A 15,885-nucleotide genomic window follows, 5' to 3' on the forward strand; every position below is an offset into this window, starting at 1 on the left:
GCTACGTCTACTGTGTGTGTTTTTTGCGGAAGAGGAAATGCAAATGGAGTGCTCATTTGCATATCTTCTTTTGATCCTTTTTGCAGAAGAGATTTTTGTGATAAAAAACCCTGTGTAGACGGGACCATTTGTCAGAAAAATCCCTTTTGTGCAAGAGCCTGTAAACCTCATTTTGCGTACCATTTTCCAATAGTTTTATCAGAAGAGGCTTTTCCAAAATTTGGCCAAAAATTTTGGAAAAACCTCCTCTTTCGGAAGAGCCCTTCTTCCTCATAAAATGAAAAAGACAGGGCTTCTGAAAGAGCGTGTCTGCTCTTCTGCAAAAAATGTTGGAAGAGTAGACTCATTCCCTGGATGCAGTCGTCTAGACATAGCCCTAGTGTGGTTCACTGTCCCATATAGTGGCACTTACACCATGTATAGTGAGAGATAAGAACAAGGGAGCTCTACAGCATAAGGTGAGAGTTGGGTGTCTTTTAGCTAAAGCTGTAGAGGCTCCTACACTAAGCTCCAGAGATCCTGGGTTCAAATTCACCGAGTGGTAATTACACTAGGCTAGTAACTTAACCATAGAACCTCCCACATTTCTGTGATCTTATTAATTTTAAACTGTCAGGTTCACAGCCACATTCAGAAAAACTGGCACGGGCAGATGGGAAGTATAACTCTGGTCCAGCAAAGCATATTGCATCTGATGGAAAATTTACCCCCAACTAGAGTCAATGTCAGATCCAGTGGAATAGAGCCATGATCCTCAATGGTGGTAAAGGTGGATAAGTCATTACCATGGATGTGCATACAGTGTACAGTATAATACACAAGAACTAAATCTTCATAATGGTCATCCACATGCTCTGAAACCAATACAGTAGAGTCTTGATTTTCCGACCTTCAATTATCAGACATCCCATGCACACACAGCGCAGGCTCGGCAACCTTACCTCCCCACCCCACACCTGGGGCAGCTCATGCCCGCACTGCGGGCTCGCCCGACACTCAGATGTGCTGGGTCCATGCCCCATTTGGGGCCCGATCCTGCCTGTCCTGCCAAGTTAGCGGCTCCGCTTTTAGGTGCGGCCCGGGACCCGCTTCCCCCTCCCAAAACTTTGCAGGCTAGCTGGAGGGGGGAACGGAGGGAGCCGCCCCCCTATGGAGCAAGCCCGGCTCCCAGCTGGAGCAAGGGGGAAGTCCGGAGGGCCCACCCCTCCGGGCTTAGGCAGGAAGGAAAGGGGAGGGGTGTTTGAGGCAAGGGGAGGGGCCGCCAGCACCACTGGGCTGAGGAGAGGCAGGAGCGCTGGGGCTTTGGGCACATCCAGGCAGCCCAGAGGAGGAGGGAGGAAGAGGAAAGGGGAGGATGCAGCCCTTCATGAGGACGCAGCATCCGGAATCCACCGAGGAGGGGGCAGCTAGCGTGCCAACCACCACCGAGACAAAGAGCAGAGCCCACCTGGGAGGCCCCCACCCTCAGCTGCCACCACTGCTGCCATTGCTGCTCCATTCCCTCCCCTTGGCCAGAGTGCGCCAGGCCCCTGCTCCACCCTGCCACGAGCCAGCGCCGTCCGTATTATTTGACATTTCCGGTTATCCGAACATCCTCCAGTCCTGTTAGGTCAGATAATCAAGACTTTACTGTAGTATCTTGTGCAAAGAGGAACAGTGTCCCTCAAAATAAAATCTCTCTACATTTCCTCACTCCCAGGAAGGCAGAGTGAAATGTGCTTACAACTATGACAGATCGCAACATCAGCATAAGGGTTAAAGCCAACAACAGGAGAAAGGGAGTATTCTCCATACAGAATGAGCTTGAAAGAAACCCAGCTTACAGAAAGGCGCATGATTCCAATTTCTTTGAAGTCCAAATCAGGCCTTAAAGGCATGTTCCCACTTGCCACATGAAATGTATTGGCACTGAATGGGGAGAAGACAATTCTTGTCAAAGAACTCAACCATTACAAGACTATAAGCACTGGCATCAGAAAGGCCTATGTGCTACAAAGTGATGAAATTTCTGTGGAAGAAGTAAAATTTCTACACTCTGGTGGTCCACACTAAACTCAAGATGTGACACTATTACAGGGGTGGGCAATAATTTTTTGCCGGGGGCCACTTCAAAAATTTCTGAAGTGACCCTAGGCCACATCAGAAGGGGAAGGGCCTTGAGTGGAAGGAGCGGAGCCAAGATACTTCCGGGTTCCACATCCCAGACCATGATTGGTTTGGGGGTGGGGAAGCACCTTTCTCTGCCCCCTCCCCCTTCCCTGTAGTGCCCATGCCCCTGGCTGGGAGGAGACTTTCCATGCTCCTCTGCCCCAGGCCAATCAGGGCCTGGAGGTGGGGGAGCGTGTGAAGTTTCCTCTGCTCTGTCCCTGCCCTGCATGAAGCTTAAAAGTGCCATATGCTCCTGGCAGGACAGGAGGAGGTTTCACATACTCCCCCACCCCCAGGCCAATCAGGGCCTGGGGGCAGGGGAGAATGCGAAGTCTTCTCACGCCTTGCCAGGAGTGCGCGTCACTTCTAAGTGCCAGGTGCTCCTCACAGGGTGGGGCCAAGGCAGAGTGGCACTTCAAAGAGGCAGCGCAGCATTAACACTCATGATTAATGTGTTAAAAAATTAACGTGTTCATCCTGTGCTGTGTTAATCATAGGCGTTAATGCAGGCCAATTGACAGCCCTACTAGAATTGTATTACACCGATTGATGTAACTCAACAGCAAAAAGCCAAAGCAAATATTTATTTTGACATAAAGTAAAGCATAATTATTGTTGATTCATAGCTTTCAAAAGGGAACATCTGAAAACACAAATCCTAACACAACTTTAATGGATGGTGTACAGTAGTTATTTTATTTTTATATATTCTATTTTGTATTTAATCAAAATTAAAAGCATTTGTTAAAAAGACTTAGAAAGTGTATAAATATATTGTATTTACTTGGTTTCAGTGCTCATTTGGACATTTTCATAACGAGAATAAAGTCAAAATAACAAGAAGTCCTATGGCACCTTATAGACTAACAGATTTATTGGAGCATAAGCTTTCGTGGGAAAAGACCCACTTCATCAGATACATGCATTTGTCGAAGTGGGTCTTTGCCCACGAAAGCTTATGAGGCCACATCTGGAGTATTGTGTCCAGTTCTGGGCCCCCCAAAATAGAAAGGATGTGGACGCACTGGAGAGGGTCCAGCAGAGGATGACCAAAATGATTAGGGGGCTGGAGCACATGACCTATGAGGAGACGCTGAGGGATTTGGATTTATTTAATCCGCAGAAGAGAAGAGTGAGGGGAGATTTGATAGCAGCCTTCAATTTCCTGAAGGGAGGTTCCAAAGAGGATGGAGAGAGGCTGGTCTCAGCAGTGACGAATGGCAGAATGAGGAGCAATGGTCTCCAGTTACAGTGGGGGAGGTCTAGGTTGGAAAAACTGTTTCACTAGCAGGGTGGTAAGGCATTGCAATGGGTTACCTAGGGAGGTGGTAGAAGCTCCATCGCTAGAGGTTTTTAAGTCTCAGCTTGACAAAGCCCTGGCTGGGTGATTTAGTTGGGATTGGTCCTGCTTTGGGCAGGGAGCTGGACTTGATGACCTCCTGAGGTTTCTTACGGCTCTTTGATTTATGTTCTTATATAGATAAGACATTGAATTAGTCATCAAGATCCCTCACTCTACTTTCTGACCTTGCTCAAGTCACATCTCCATGCTTCAGTTTTCTCATCTGTAAAATGATGATGATACTTACCTATCTCTGAGATTTATGTGTGAACAGCTCTGAGCAAAGCTAATATGAGGATGCTCTACACCTTACAGGTACTTTGCAGGAGTAAACTCAAATACAGAGCAGGCTCCACCCACATCTGCTCATGAGCTAGAACAAAGAAAGTACAGTGAAAAAAGCTGAGGCAGAACTTTTGCTGCAATGCACCAGTATACTCCTTGCAGGTATCCAGAGCCTGCACTGTCTTCTTCTTGCCTATTCAAGCCCTTTGTTACCCTTCTGTCACGTTATTGGATTTTAAAGATCATTGCTGCACCCATGGGGGGGGGGGTGGAGTTGTTTGCCCCAAAGTATGTACAAAGGGGGCCATATGAGGTGTCAAATGAAAGCTTATGTTCTACTGATTCTATATGTGCTATTCACAGGAGTGGTTCGAGGAGTGCTGCCGGCAACTGGTGCCCTAGGCAGAATGCGCGATCGGCACCCCTGACTCCATAGCCCTCAATGGCGTGACGTCATCATTGGATGTCACATTAAACGCTGCACCCTAGGCAACTGCCAAGGTTGCCTACATCCACAGGCCACCCCTGACTATTCATGTACTTGTATAATATCTGTATGTGGAGTTATAAATATGTACTCTGTGCTTATGCTGGACGGTTCTCTGTCTGAGACAGAAATCAATAGGCAAAGAATGTTCAGCCAGTGACTGTGCTAATTAGCAAAGCTCCAGGGACAATGGATTTCTAGGCGCCAATTCACACCTGAGGAATGCATCTGGAAATCTGGATACTGGCAGAGCGGCCAGGGCATAATGGCTCCCAGCATGTGAAACAGATAGGTCACTCGACTATGTGACCTGCTCTGGCCAGGAAGAGGCCAGGAGAGGTATTTAAGTGCCATGTGGCAATATCCATTTTGTTTTCAGTTCAGCTACTGATTCCAGATGCAGCCTTGCGAGGAACAGCAAGCTGGAAAGAACCATGGACCCATCCTGACATAGGATGTACACCAGAGACTTTTAAGGTAGCAATTTATAACATCTTTGCTGAGAGCCTGCATCCAGAACTTGGTGATTTGATGCATGTAATGTATTCTCTTTAACAACCTTACACTTATCCTTTTCTTTCTTTTATTAATAAACCTTTAGACTCCAAAGGACTGGCCCAGCGTGATCTTGTGGGTAAGATCCAGAGTATAAATTGACTGAGAACTGTGGCTGGTTTCTTGGAACCGGAAGAACCCGTTCGGTGTAGGTAGAATTGTGTTATATAACCCCTCACCTGTGTTAGGCCTGGGGCTGATTGTGGCACAGAGGGAGCTGGGCTATCAGAGGGGTTTTGCTAGTGAGGTTTCAGGCTGGCCAGATAGCAGCTGGAGCGCACAGTAAGACTGGTTTGTGGCCTATTTGGGAAGGTCTCAAGTCTGGGGCTGTAAGGAGCCCCGAGTTTGAGCAATTTGCCCTGAGCCTAAGGTGCCCAGACCCGGCCCGGTCCATCATACCTTTTGCACCCTACAAGGTGGAAAAGTATAAGAGTGGCCGCTATAGTGCTCCTCAGTAGAAGCTGTCTGTAATAGCATTTGCCTTAGGGTATGTCTACACTGTATTCCTCTTTCGAGACAGGAATGCAAATGCAGCCGAAGGAAATTGCAAATGAAGCGCGGGTTTGAATTTCCCGTGCTTCATTTGCATAATTGCGTCTGGCCACTATTTTGAAATACCCTAATACGGATAAAAAATGCTGTGTAAATGCGATTATTTTGAGAAAAAAACCCTTCTTTCGAAATAACCATTGCTCCTTATAAAATGAGTTTTAAGAGCTATTTTGAAAGAAGGGTTTTTTCTCAAAATAACTGCATCTACAGAGCATTTTTTATCTCGAAATAGGGTATTTCGAAATAGCGGCCAGATTATGCAAATGAAGCGTGGGAAATTCAAGTCTACGCTTCATCTGCAATTTCGCTTGGCTACATTTGCATTCCTCTCTCGAAAGAGGAATGCAGTGTAGACATACCCCTAGTGAATTAATGTAGTTATGAATACCAAAAAGTTAATACAAATTTCTTATAATAAAATTGTTATATAGCCGAACATTAAGAACTTTAACTCTTTTAGGAAAACATGACATTCTCAGTTTCATCCATATTGTCTCTAAGGCACGAATCAAAAAAATGTCAATGAGCGTGGTAGAAACAGAGGAGTCAAGCTATATCTGACTTCATATTTCCCTTATGAAAGAGGTGAACTCATCTATATAAAGAGGCACACAGTTCTATGTGTTCCTGTGTGATTCTATCCAAGATGTGGAGAAATATAACAAAAGTCTCAACTGGAGTATTGTGTCCAGTTCTGTGCACCACATTTCAAGAAAGATGTGGAAAAACTGGAGAAGGTGCAGAGAAGAGCAACAAAAATGATTAAGGGTCTAGAAAACATGACCTATGAGGGAAGACTGAAGGAATTGGACTTGTTTAGTTTAGAAAAGAGAAAACTGAGAGGGGACATGAGAGAAGTTTTCAAGTATCTAGAAGAGTGTTACACAGAGGAGGGAGAAAAATTGTTCTCCTTGACCTTTGATGATGGGACAAGAAGGCAGCAAGGGAGGCTCAGGCTGACATTAGGAAAAACTTCCTGTCAGGGTGGTTAAACAGTGGAATAAATTGTCTAGGGAGGTTGTGGACTCTCCATCACTGGAGATATTTAAGAGCAGGCTGGACAGACATCTATCAGGGATAATGTAGATGGTGTTTGGTCCTGAAGGGAGGGCAGGGGACTGGGCTTGGTGACCTCTTGAGCTCCCTTCCAGTTCTAGTATTCTATGATTCTATGAAAAAAATCTGACATTGCTATCTTATTATAGGCTCAAAAATGGACCTTTTGATTTTTCGTTTGGAGATATGAGGAAAAATAAGTATTTCTTCCTGAAATTAAATATTTTGACCCTATCAAAATAATTTAAAAACTCAGGTCCTAATTCACCACTCACATAAGTAGGCACATATCTTCCTGGGATCTCTCTTAAAACAGGTACTTCTTTTACAATCTCAAATACAGGCCAACTAAGTCCTTCATTTCTCCCTCTCATTCTGACTCTCAGATCCATAGGAGGATTCCTTCTGAAATTATTAGGCAAACAATATAGATCAACTAGTGGTTGAAACTATTTTAATGGAATCGTCAGAGCTCAGGAAATATTTATTGACAGTTGGTTCATTGACTCAATGGCAACTTTCTCCTTGCAAACCAGTGGCCCGACAGGGACTTACATTGGGGGATCTCCAATTTGCCATAAGGGAAATATCTAAGATTATTACATTTTGGAATTCTTGAGTGCCAGTTTTGTTCTGCATTTGTAGATTGTCACTAATAATTATCTCAATTGTGGCCTCAAAAGATCCTTATTTTATCTCTTGTGCCTCTAATTTTCTCAACAGATTCCACAGACTTTTAAACGCTTGTCATTGTAGCAGGCAGGGATGCTTCTAGTGCCCACTTCAGGATCTTTCCTCATCTTAATCTGCAAAGTTCTTGATTGGACTGCTGGTTCCTAATTAGTCAGTATTTTTTTCTGGACCTTGGAAAACTAGCTTGCTGACTACCTGTGCTGAGATTATCCATGGGCTAGAAGTTTTGGATACTGATGCCTCTAGTAGGGGGGCAGAGAAGGCCTAATAGACCCCATCCCATGCCTCCTCCCCAAAGAATGTGCCTGTCGCTCAGTCTCCCCACTCTGCAATAATGCTATCATCCAAGGAAAAGAAATCTGCATTCTGATGCTGTGAACCTGGATGGTATTGCACAAAAAGGCATTGGGTTCTAACTCCAGATACCAGCAAGTAATGCAAGTGTAAGTGACTCACTGACTGCCACCACTTAAGGTGTGCATAGTCTGAAACTAGATCACCTCTATTCAGTGGCTACCAAGGAACTGAGAAACTCTACTTTTTTTGACGGACAACTTAGCAGTTAGCTGACAGGAGCACTGTATCTAATTCCTATAGAAAAGAAAGGAAAAATAAATATTAGACCCACTCAGCTCTGACTGGTTAGATTTAAAAATGTAAGCCTTAAAATTTGTTACTAACTATGTGGAGAGAAACAGACCCCATCAAGACTCATGGGCTCTATCTCATCTCTGGAAGGAGAGTGGGGTCTAGTGGGTTACAGCAAGGGGGCAGATACATTTCAGCTCTATATAAGAACATCAGAATGCCCATACTGGGTCAGATCAAAGGTCCTTCTAGCCCAATATCCTGTTTTACTACAGTGGCCAATGCCAGGTGCTTCAGAAGGAATAAACAGAAAAGGCAATCATCATGATACATTCCCTGTCACCCATTCCCAGCTTCTGGCAAACAGAAACTAGGGACACCATCCCTTTTCCCAATCCAATATATCTTTTTTTAGATGGGGTGATCAGATCTGCATACAGTGTTCAAGATGTGGGCATACAATGACTTTATGTAGAGGCAATAAGGTATTTTGTCTTATTATCTATTCCTTTCCTAATGATTTCCAATATTCTGTTAGCTGTTTTAGTTTTTAGACTGCCACTGCACATTTAATGTTTTCTGGGAACTAGCCACAATGATTCCAAGATCTCTTTCTTGAGTGGTATCAGTTATTTTGTATGTATAGTTAGGATTATATTTTTCTATGTGCATTACTTTGCACTTATTCACACTGAATTCCATCTGTCTTTGTGTTGCCCAATCACCCAGTTTTGTTAAATCCCTTTGTAACTCTTTGCAGTCAGCTTTAGATAAATCCCTGTTTACCCCTTTTTCAAGAACATTTGTAAGTTTCACAGAGTTGATCCAAATGCAAATCTCAGCAGTACAACACTCATTTCTACTTTCTTTCCCTCCCCCTGCCCCATTTTCTAAGAAGAATCCTGACAATGTTTTCATGATGATAAAGCAATCCTTCAATTACCTGAATTGAACTCCCTGCCCCAAAGGCAAAGCTGCAAGCAGCTGAAACTCTGTTGCATTTAAGAACTGCCTCTAGGGGTCAAGGCATGCAGCTTTAAGCAGACCTTAAGTATGAAATCCAGGGGTTCCAACCTTAGGAGGTGGGGCTGCTGCATTCCCTACTACTCTTCCCCGCCCCCCCCCCCCCCCAGCACACACACACACACACAAATGGCGCCCTTCATAGCAGCCAAGTTGTACCAAAATATATCATCCAAATAGGCTTCTGCAAATTGGGTGTAGTTATATAGGGCTTGGTCCATAAACCTCTAGAATGACATGATGATACATTGAAAAAGCCATAGATGTGTGGAAAATACTGTCTCTTCTTTGGTATTCAGAGTATTTACCAGCATCATTTTATTAAATCACATGGAGTTAGACATTTAGGAATCCCAAAGCGGTTGAGGAGTTTGTTGATGGGTGGTATCATGTAGGCATCAAATTGTGATACTGCATGAAACCTCCAGAAGTCCTAGCCGAATGTAATGGTTCTACTAACTTTTGTAAACCATACCACTGGGCTACACCAGAGATTGTTGGACTCGCCCAAGACTCTAGAATCAAAGGATACATCTAGACTATATGCCTCTGCCAACAGAGGCGTGTAAAATAGGCTACCCGACATAGTCAATGAAGTGAGGATTTAAATATCCCCAGCTTCATTAAAATAAAAATGGTTGCCACGCTGTGCTGGCTCAGCTGATCATCGGCACAGCGCATGAGTCAAGATGCGGATCAGTCGACAAGAGAAGCCTTTGTTGACCTCTCCCTTATGCCTCGTGAAACGAAGTTTACAGGAGCAGTCGATGAAGGCTTCCCTCGTCGACCAATCCGCATCTTGATTCGCACGCTGTGCCGACAATCAGCTGAGCCAGCACAGCGCAGCGGCCATTTTTATTTTCATGGCTTTGAGAATGGCTCTTTAAAGAGTCCAGGATCCAATGAGGCTATCAGACAAATAAAGGTTCGAAGGGATAGAAGCCTGTTGACACCAGGGGCATCTCTTGTATAGCAAAAGGAGACAAGGAAGTAGTTATGCTGGCTCCCTGTGAGCACTAGCTCCCACTTTCTCTCTCCCACTACTGCCTCTGATAGAGAGGCAGCAGCACGGAGGGGTGGAGAAGGCCAGGAAGCTTTGCGGGAGCCGGTGCTTGTGGAGAGTCTGCTTTTAAGCCAACTGTCTCCAGGCATTGGCTCCTGCCTATCCCTCTCCCCCGTGCTGCTGCCTCTGTGGGAGATGGGGCAGGTGGCTCCATGGAAGCCTGCACACATGGAGAACAGGCTTAAAAGCCAGCTCCCCTCATGTACTGGCTCCTGTCTGCCCCCCTTCTGTGGGAGGCAGCAGGGGCCACAGGCAGCTCTGCAGTAGCGGCACGTGTGGAAAGCTAGCTTAAAAGCTGTTTCCCTGCATGTACTGGCTCCTGCCTCCCTTCCCGCTAAGCTGCTGCCTCTGTGAAATGCAGCAGTGGGAGGAGGGAGGAGCAGGGGGCTCTGCAGGAGCTGGCACACGTGGTGAGATGACTTAAAAGCCAGCTCCCCCCTTCCCTCCCTTGCTGCCTCTGATACAGAGGCAGCAAGGGGAAGAGGGTTGCGTGCATCTGTTACGATTAACTGATTAATCCAGGCTTATCAGTAAATCATGTACATGGGTACATGCTAAAATCCCTACTAGTCATGTGGCCCACGTGGCTTTCTCCCACTGTGTGGCATGGCCTACTCACTCAGCTGTAACAAGATAAGTCTCAGGATCAGCAGAAGATCCTAATTTGCAAGGACAATACCTGGGGCTGGCTGAGTCATTTCAGAGTGGGAGCAGCTGGTAATTATTACTTCCGAAAACTGTTGCTGCCATTACAGCTTTCTTGCTGTTGATTGGGTGGCTTGCTGAGTCTCTTTCTGCACTTCTGGAAAAGCTGCTGGGAATATGCCTGGACCTGCTGCTGCTGAGCTAGGAGAAGTTTGATCATCTCCATGGTTCCCCTTTACACAAAAAAGTAAATCCCACTTCTAGCTCCAAGTTGTGGTATTGCTGCTGCTCCCCACTTCGGTGTGCAAAGTTTGGCTACCTATATGGGACTAAAAGCAAAACAAGCTAAACAAAAACAGCAACTATAAACAGGAACTCAGGATTTGGCTGTCTGAGCCTTTAACCAAGGAGGGGAAAACACCTTCAAAATGCAAATGTTTAGTTCCTGATGAGCTCCTCTTCTGTCCCAGTCTCATTCAGCTTTGCCCTGCGAGAAGCAGGCAGCCTTCTTTATTGGCTTGCTCATTCTTAATTCATCAGTATTTCTGGGTGGCCCTTTTAGGCCTCTGGAGAACTGTCTTGTAGGGTACCCAATCTGCGTGGATTTTCCTTGGATAGAAAATATTAGGGCTCTCATGCCACAACGGAGGGAGAGGAGAACTGATAGACCCCATTAGTGACACACAACTCGGGAGCTATTGAATGAGTCCTGCATCATGTTCATTTTTTCTGGATAGAATCTTTTTCAGGTTTATATGGACATTGTTACAGAAAATTCCACGTTAGATTCAGCAAAGACGTCACATACTTTATGATCATTTTCTATGGGTATCTCACTCATGGTTAATAGTTTACTATCATAAGTCCATAGATGCTGGAATTAGTGCTGCTGGGAATGCTTCTGCACCACTTAGCTTGAATTGGTTTCCATAATATAGAGTAGGGTTTCCCAAATGTTTTCAGCTGAAGAACCCTTATGGAGTCCTGAAAATATGGAGGAACCCTTTAAGTATTGTGATTTTTAAGTCAATAGATACTCAAATAAATAGACAAAGTTTTGGTATTCTGTTTTTATTTCTTGTATATTTCTTATAAATTCTTTTTTTCCCCCAAGAAAACAACCAGAAAATTAGTTACAAAATAATAGGATTATACAATTGTCATTGATATTTTCTGGCAAAGCCCCTGGACCAATCGCATGGAGGCCCAAGGCTCCATGGAGCACACTCTGGGAAACTCTGATATATAGAATTTACAGTTCTGTTCAAGGACTTTCAGCACCTTGCTATAGAAATTGTTTCAGCACTCCTGCTTAAGTCTCCACGCCTTCAATTGTAATTGGGAGGAAGGCAATGGACATGTAGTGACGAAAACATCCACCTGGTCAACACAAGGCACAAAAGCAAATGTACATGGATTTTCCTTTTTTTGCCCTAATCATGAGTTTGCCTTTGCATTATGATAAAAAGCTTAGCAAAAACCCTTATTCCTTGAGCCTTAGTTGCGGTAGGAAAGTAAATAAAGGTATTTTAAATATTACAAAGGGGCCAGATTCACATGGAGAATTAGCTTCCTAGTTTCTACTTTAAGCACCTAAATGCACCACTACTAAATACAAACACCTTGTTCAGCTACTGTCTAATTTCATTCATCACCTACATTTTTGCAGCAAAACTTCTTTAAGCACCTATGTCCCTGCCTTTCAGCATGTGTACTACTGCCTCATTCTAGACATCTGGATGTTTAAATCCCAGTATAAAGCAATAACTGAGGCCTGCAGCAAACAGTAGATACGTTAGCATTTCTCTAAAAAAAAGTCACAAGAATATTTTATAATAGAAACTATTAGGCCCGTGGTGTCCAACACACCAGCCAATAGCCACATGTGGCTATTTGGCTGGTTGAGTGTGACTGTTTGGTTTGAACAATGTAACAATGTGGCTATTTGGCTAGGTAAGCGTGACTAGTTCGCTATAGCAGTAATCAGAACTGGTTGGACAACATGGTATGCAATGTTAATCTAGGGATTGTTACCAACTCTTCCCAAGGACCAAAAATGCTAAAAGCCCGCATTAACTAAAGTGGTTTAGTCAGATATCTTAATTCAATCAACTGTAATTTCATATTAGATTTTATAGAACTTAATACTTAAGTGGTGACAAGGTATTATTTTGCATAAAGAGGATTGAAATGGTAAACAGCAAGTGAGGACAAAAGTCTCTGTAACTCAGCAAAAATAATTTCACAACATGAAAGCCCCTTCACGGAAACATGTGGTTGTCAAATCACTTGTCTGAAAAACTGCTTTTGATATTTACATCATGAGATAGTTATCCAAAGAAGATGACAATGAGGTATTTGATGGGAAAGAACATGAAGGAAAATATTGTATTTTAATATTAAAAGATACAAACACTTTTCAAATAGAGAGAACCCAAATTCAGACAATAAATAAAGCATATGTTTTCTAACAGTGAGAGTAATTAACCATTTGAAAAACTTACCACGTGTTGTGTTGGATTCTCCATCACCTACAATTTATTAAATCAATTCTGGCTGTTTTTCTAAAAGATATGCAAATATTTTGGGGTGACCTATGACCTATGCTATACAGGTGGTCAGACTGGATGGTCACAGTGTTCCCTTCTGGCCCTGGAATCTATGAATCAATGCATCAGCTGTATTCTGCAAAAGCAACTTGAATTGCATCAGCAACTTCTTACTTTCACTGCTGCTGGCACATGTGAACCTCTATGAAAGAACCCAATTCTGAATTCTAAGATCAAAATCAACAGGAAGTTGCCCTCCTCTTGTAGTTAGAGTGTAGTATTGACCTTCTAGGGAGCAGTCTGTATGCAAGAAGATGTTTTCTTAACTGTTCCCATTTATAAATTCAAGACTTCTATAATGGCTAAGAAATCCAAAATGGAGAAATCCTGATTTGGGTATCCTAACATTTAGTTAACTAAATTTCCTTTCTAATAAAAAAAACCCAATACAAATAGATGTCTTGAAAGTTGAAACACAAGGACCATGAGGAGCTTTTGTCATTTTTATCAAAGCGAGAAAGTTGTCTGGGGAACATATCTTAGCACAGGCTTAATGTCTGATGTAACACCTGACTCTCAGAAAATCATTATTGTTCAGCATGCTGATTTTTGCATTTTTGAGGGAAAAAGAAAACAAAAGAAAACAGCATTTTTATCCTCTATTAAAAGTAATGATTGCCTCCTAAAAGACTATGTTTGAAAGACAGTGTTTTGAAGACTTGTGTTTTGAAAATAGGCTCTCTCCTATACCAAAGCTCCTACACCCACCGCAACTGATATGTAGCAATACTAAATACCAGATAATCTAAAATGGCTGATTCCCACAGTAATAGAAGACGGTGATTTAACATTTAACACATACAATTAAATTCGGAGCAACTGAAATCTACATTCCTTTGCATCCCTATGCGCATCATGGCATGATATCTATTAACCCTATGTGCGTCCTCTATCAAATCCAAGCAAGACAGAGAAATGCGAAACCTCACTGCATGGCTGGCAATTCATGCTCATACTAGCAGCCCCAAAAGGAAAACATTACAGGAGCATGTAGGCAATAAGGAGGATTATCAAAGGAATCCAAGAGCCGCAGAGTCCAATCACAGCATGAAAATGATGGGCCTGAATCTCTCCTCTCCCTTAGAATATATTTGTGTATATGTGCGCTGGAAAGGATGTATGAGCCTTAAAATGCGGGGGGGAGGGACGGGGGAGGAATCTAAGACCAAAAAAAATTGAGGAGAGATCCTCATTAACATAGCCACCCAAACATGGCTGTCATCACAGAAGACCAAGCCTGGTGCCTTCCCCCGAGTTACTCCAGCCAGACTGGGTTACGGAAGGCGGGGGAAGAGGGAGCACGCACCAGCCGGATCACTAGCTGCATGGCTACATAGAATGAGACAGCATCCGGACCTCTTCCTTTCCACTGCTAAAACCATCTCAGATCCTGGCCCCAGACCCCGATCTCCAAACTAATGTGACAATCGCCTCCTCTGAGCAGATCCTGCCTTCTGAGGTTATTTCCCTAATCTCTCCTCCAGTCGCAGTCCGGAATTAGAGAGATTCCGATTTGGGAACCGCTACAAGCGCGACCGGCGCTATTCATCCTTTCATCCCTGATTAAGATCAGGCAGTTCCCTGCTAATACGCCTTGGAGCCACCGAAATAGCTACATCCAGAAACGTATGTCTCCAGATGCCATGGTCCTTCCCTGAGCTGGAGACACGCGCAGGCGACCCAGGCGTTTTGAAGCCGGCAGGACCCGAAGGAAACGCTTTGGGTTCGTTCACACGAGGGAAAGGAACTCCCCGCCAAAAGAGAAACAAAAAGCCGCCCCCCACTGAAACAAAGCACGCGGCGCCCCCTTCCATCTGGCCGTACTACTGTCTCCCCAAGGGCAACGACAGGCGACTTTCCCACCGACCAGGCGACTTTCAATCCAGCCAGGGGTATCTCCTTGGGATTGATGAGTCTGTGGCAATGCTCCTGGTGCCCGCAACGGAGGAAACGCCGGGAGGGAAGACACCCCCCCCCCCTTGTCTATAGACAAGCAGCGGGAGTGGGGGGGGGGATCTCTCGTTACAGTCCACAAACCCGCCACTGGCACTAATCTACAAGACAAACCGTGGCTCCCCACCATGTGTTTCTCCCCCCCCCCCCTCCCTCCGCCGCTCAGCCCCCCAAGTCCAGCTGACGAGCGCACACTAAAGCACCGCTGCCTCGGGAGGGCTAAAGCCTCCAGCATCTTATGGCGACTCCTGCCGCTTCCCGTCCAGCCCTCCACCCACCTCCGCCATCCCCCCCTGCCTGGCGGTGCGGCCGCCTCACCTACCTTTCCTGTGGGGCGGCCCCCGGAGCGAGGCCCTGCAGCAGAGGCTGGGTGCTTGGAGTGAATGAATGAGCGTGACGGAGCCGAGATGCTGGCGCACATATGCCCAGCTGTCCTATGCAGAGGCGGCTTAAAGGCGGACAAAAAATATCCGAGGGGGTGGGGAGCGGTGGAAGGAGGGAAGGCAGGGCTGGGGGGGGAGAGGAAGGGGGGGAGGGAGTGGAGCCGCACCTCCCTTGACGCAGAGGAAACTATGCAACACCCGCCCGCAGTTGCATTCTCCTTGTTCAGCCAGGGATGGGGGGCGATGGTGTGGGGAGGGGTGTGGAGAAAGGCGGCGACCCCTAGTGCTCCATTCCGCTCAGCTGCCGGGTGGTCCTTCAACCTGTTTGTTTAGGCTGTTTGTGTTCAGGAATTATCAGCAGCCCCCAGCTGGCCCCACCCTGTCTCCTGCCTGGAACTGGCCATGCCATCTGCAGTGTGCTCCTTGCCCTGTCTCACAAAGGCAATGGACATCTTCTCATCCTCCTCCCCTTTGCTACCACTACTGCACCCTCAGTGCAAAAC

The 15,885-nt window shown here is 45.2% G+C and overlaps 1 protein-coding gene across 3 annotated transcripts in view; it reads right to left on the reverse strand.

The window, feature by feature from the left end:
- The window catches only part of SLC6A15 (solute carrier family 6 member 15), a 58,191-nt gene extending 42,671 nt beyond the window's left edge, over positions 1-15,520 (reverse strand). For 2 of the 3 annotated variants that reach the window (XM_006114016.4, XM_006114017.4), the window contains exon 1: positions 15,322-15,520. The gene's annotated coding sequence lies outside the window, so the exon portion shown is untranslated. Of the gene's footprint in view, positions 1-12,941; positions 15,133-15,321 lie in introns of those variants that run through there. The other variant, XM_006114018.4, reaches the window with a different exon arrangement.
- Between the last annotated feature and the right edge of the window lie 365 nt (positions 15,521-15,885).

Source organism: Pelodiscus sinensis, chromosome 1 (genome assembly GCF_049634645.1).
Source record: "Pelodiscus sinensis isolate JC-2024 chromosome 1, ASM4963464v1, whole genome shotgun sequence".
Taxonomy (NCBI): Eukaryota; Metazoa; Chordata; order Testudines; family Trionychidae; genus Pelodiscus; species Pelodiscus sinensis.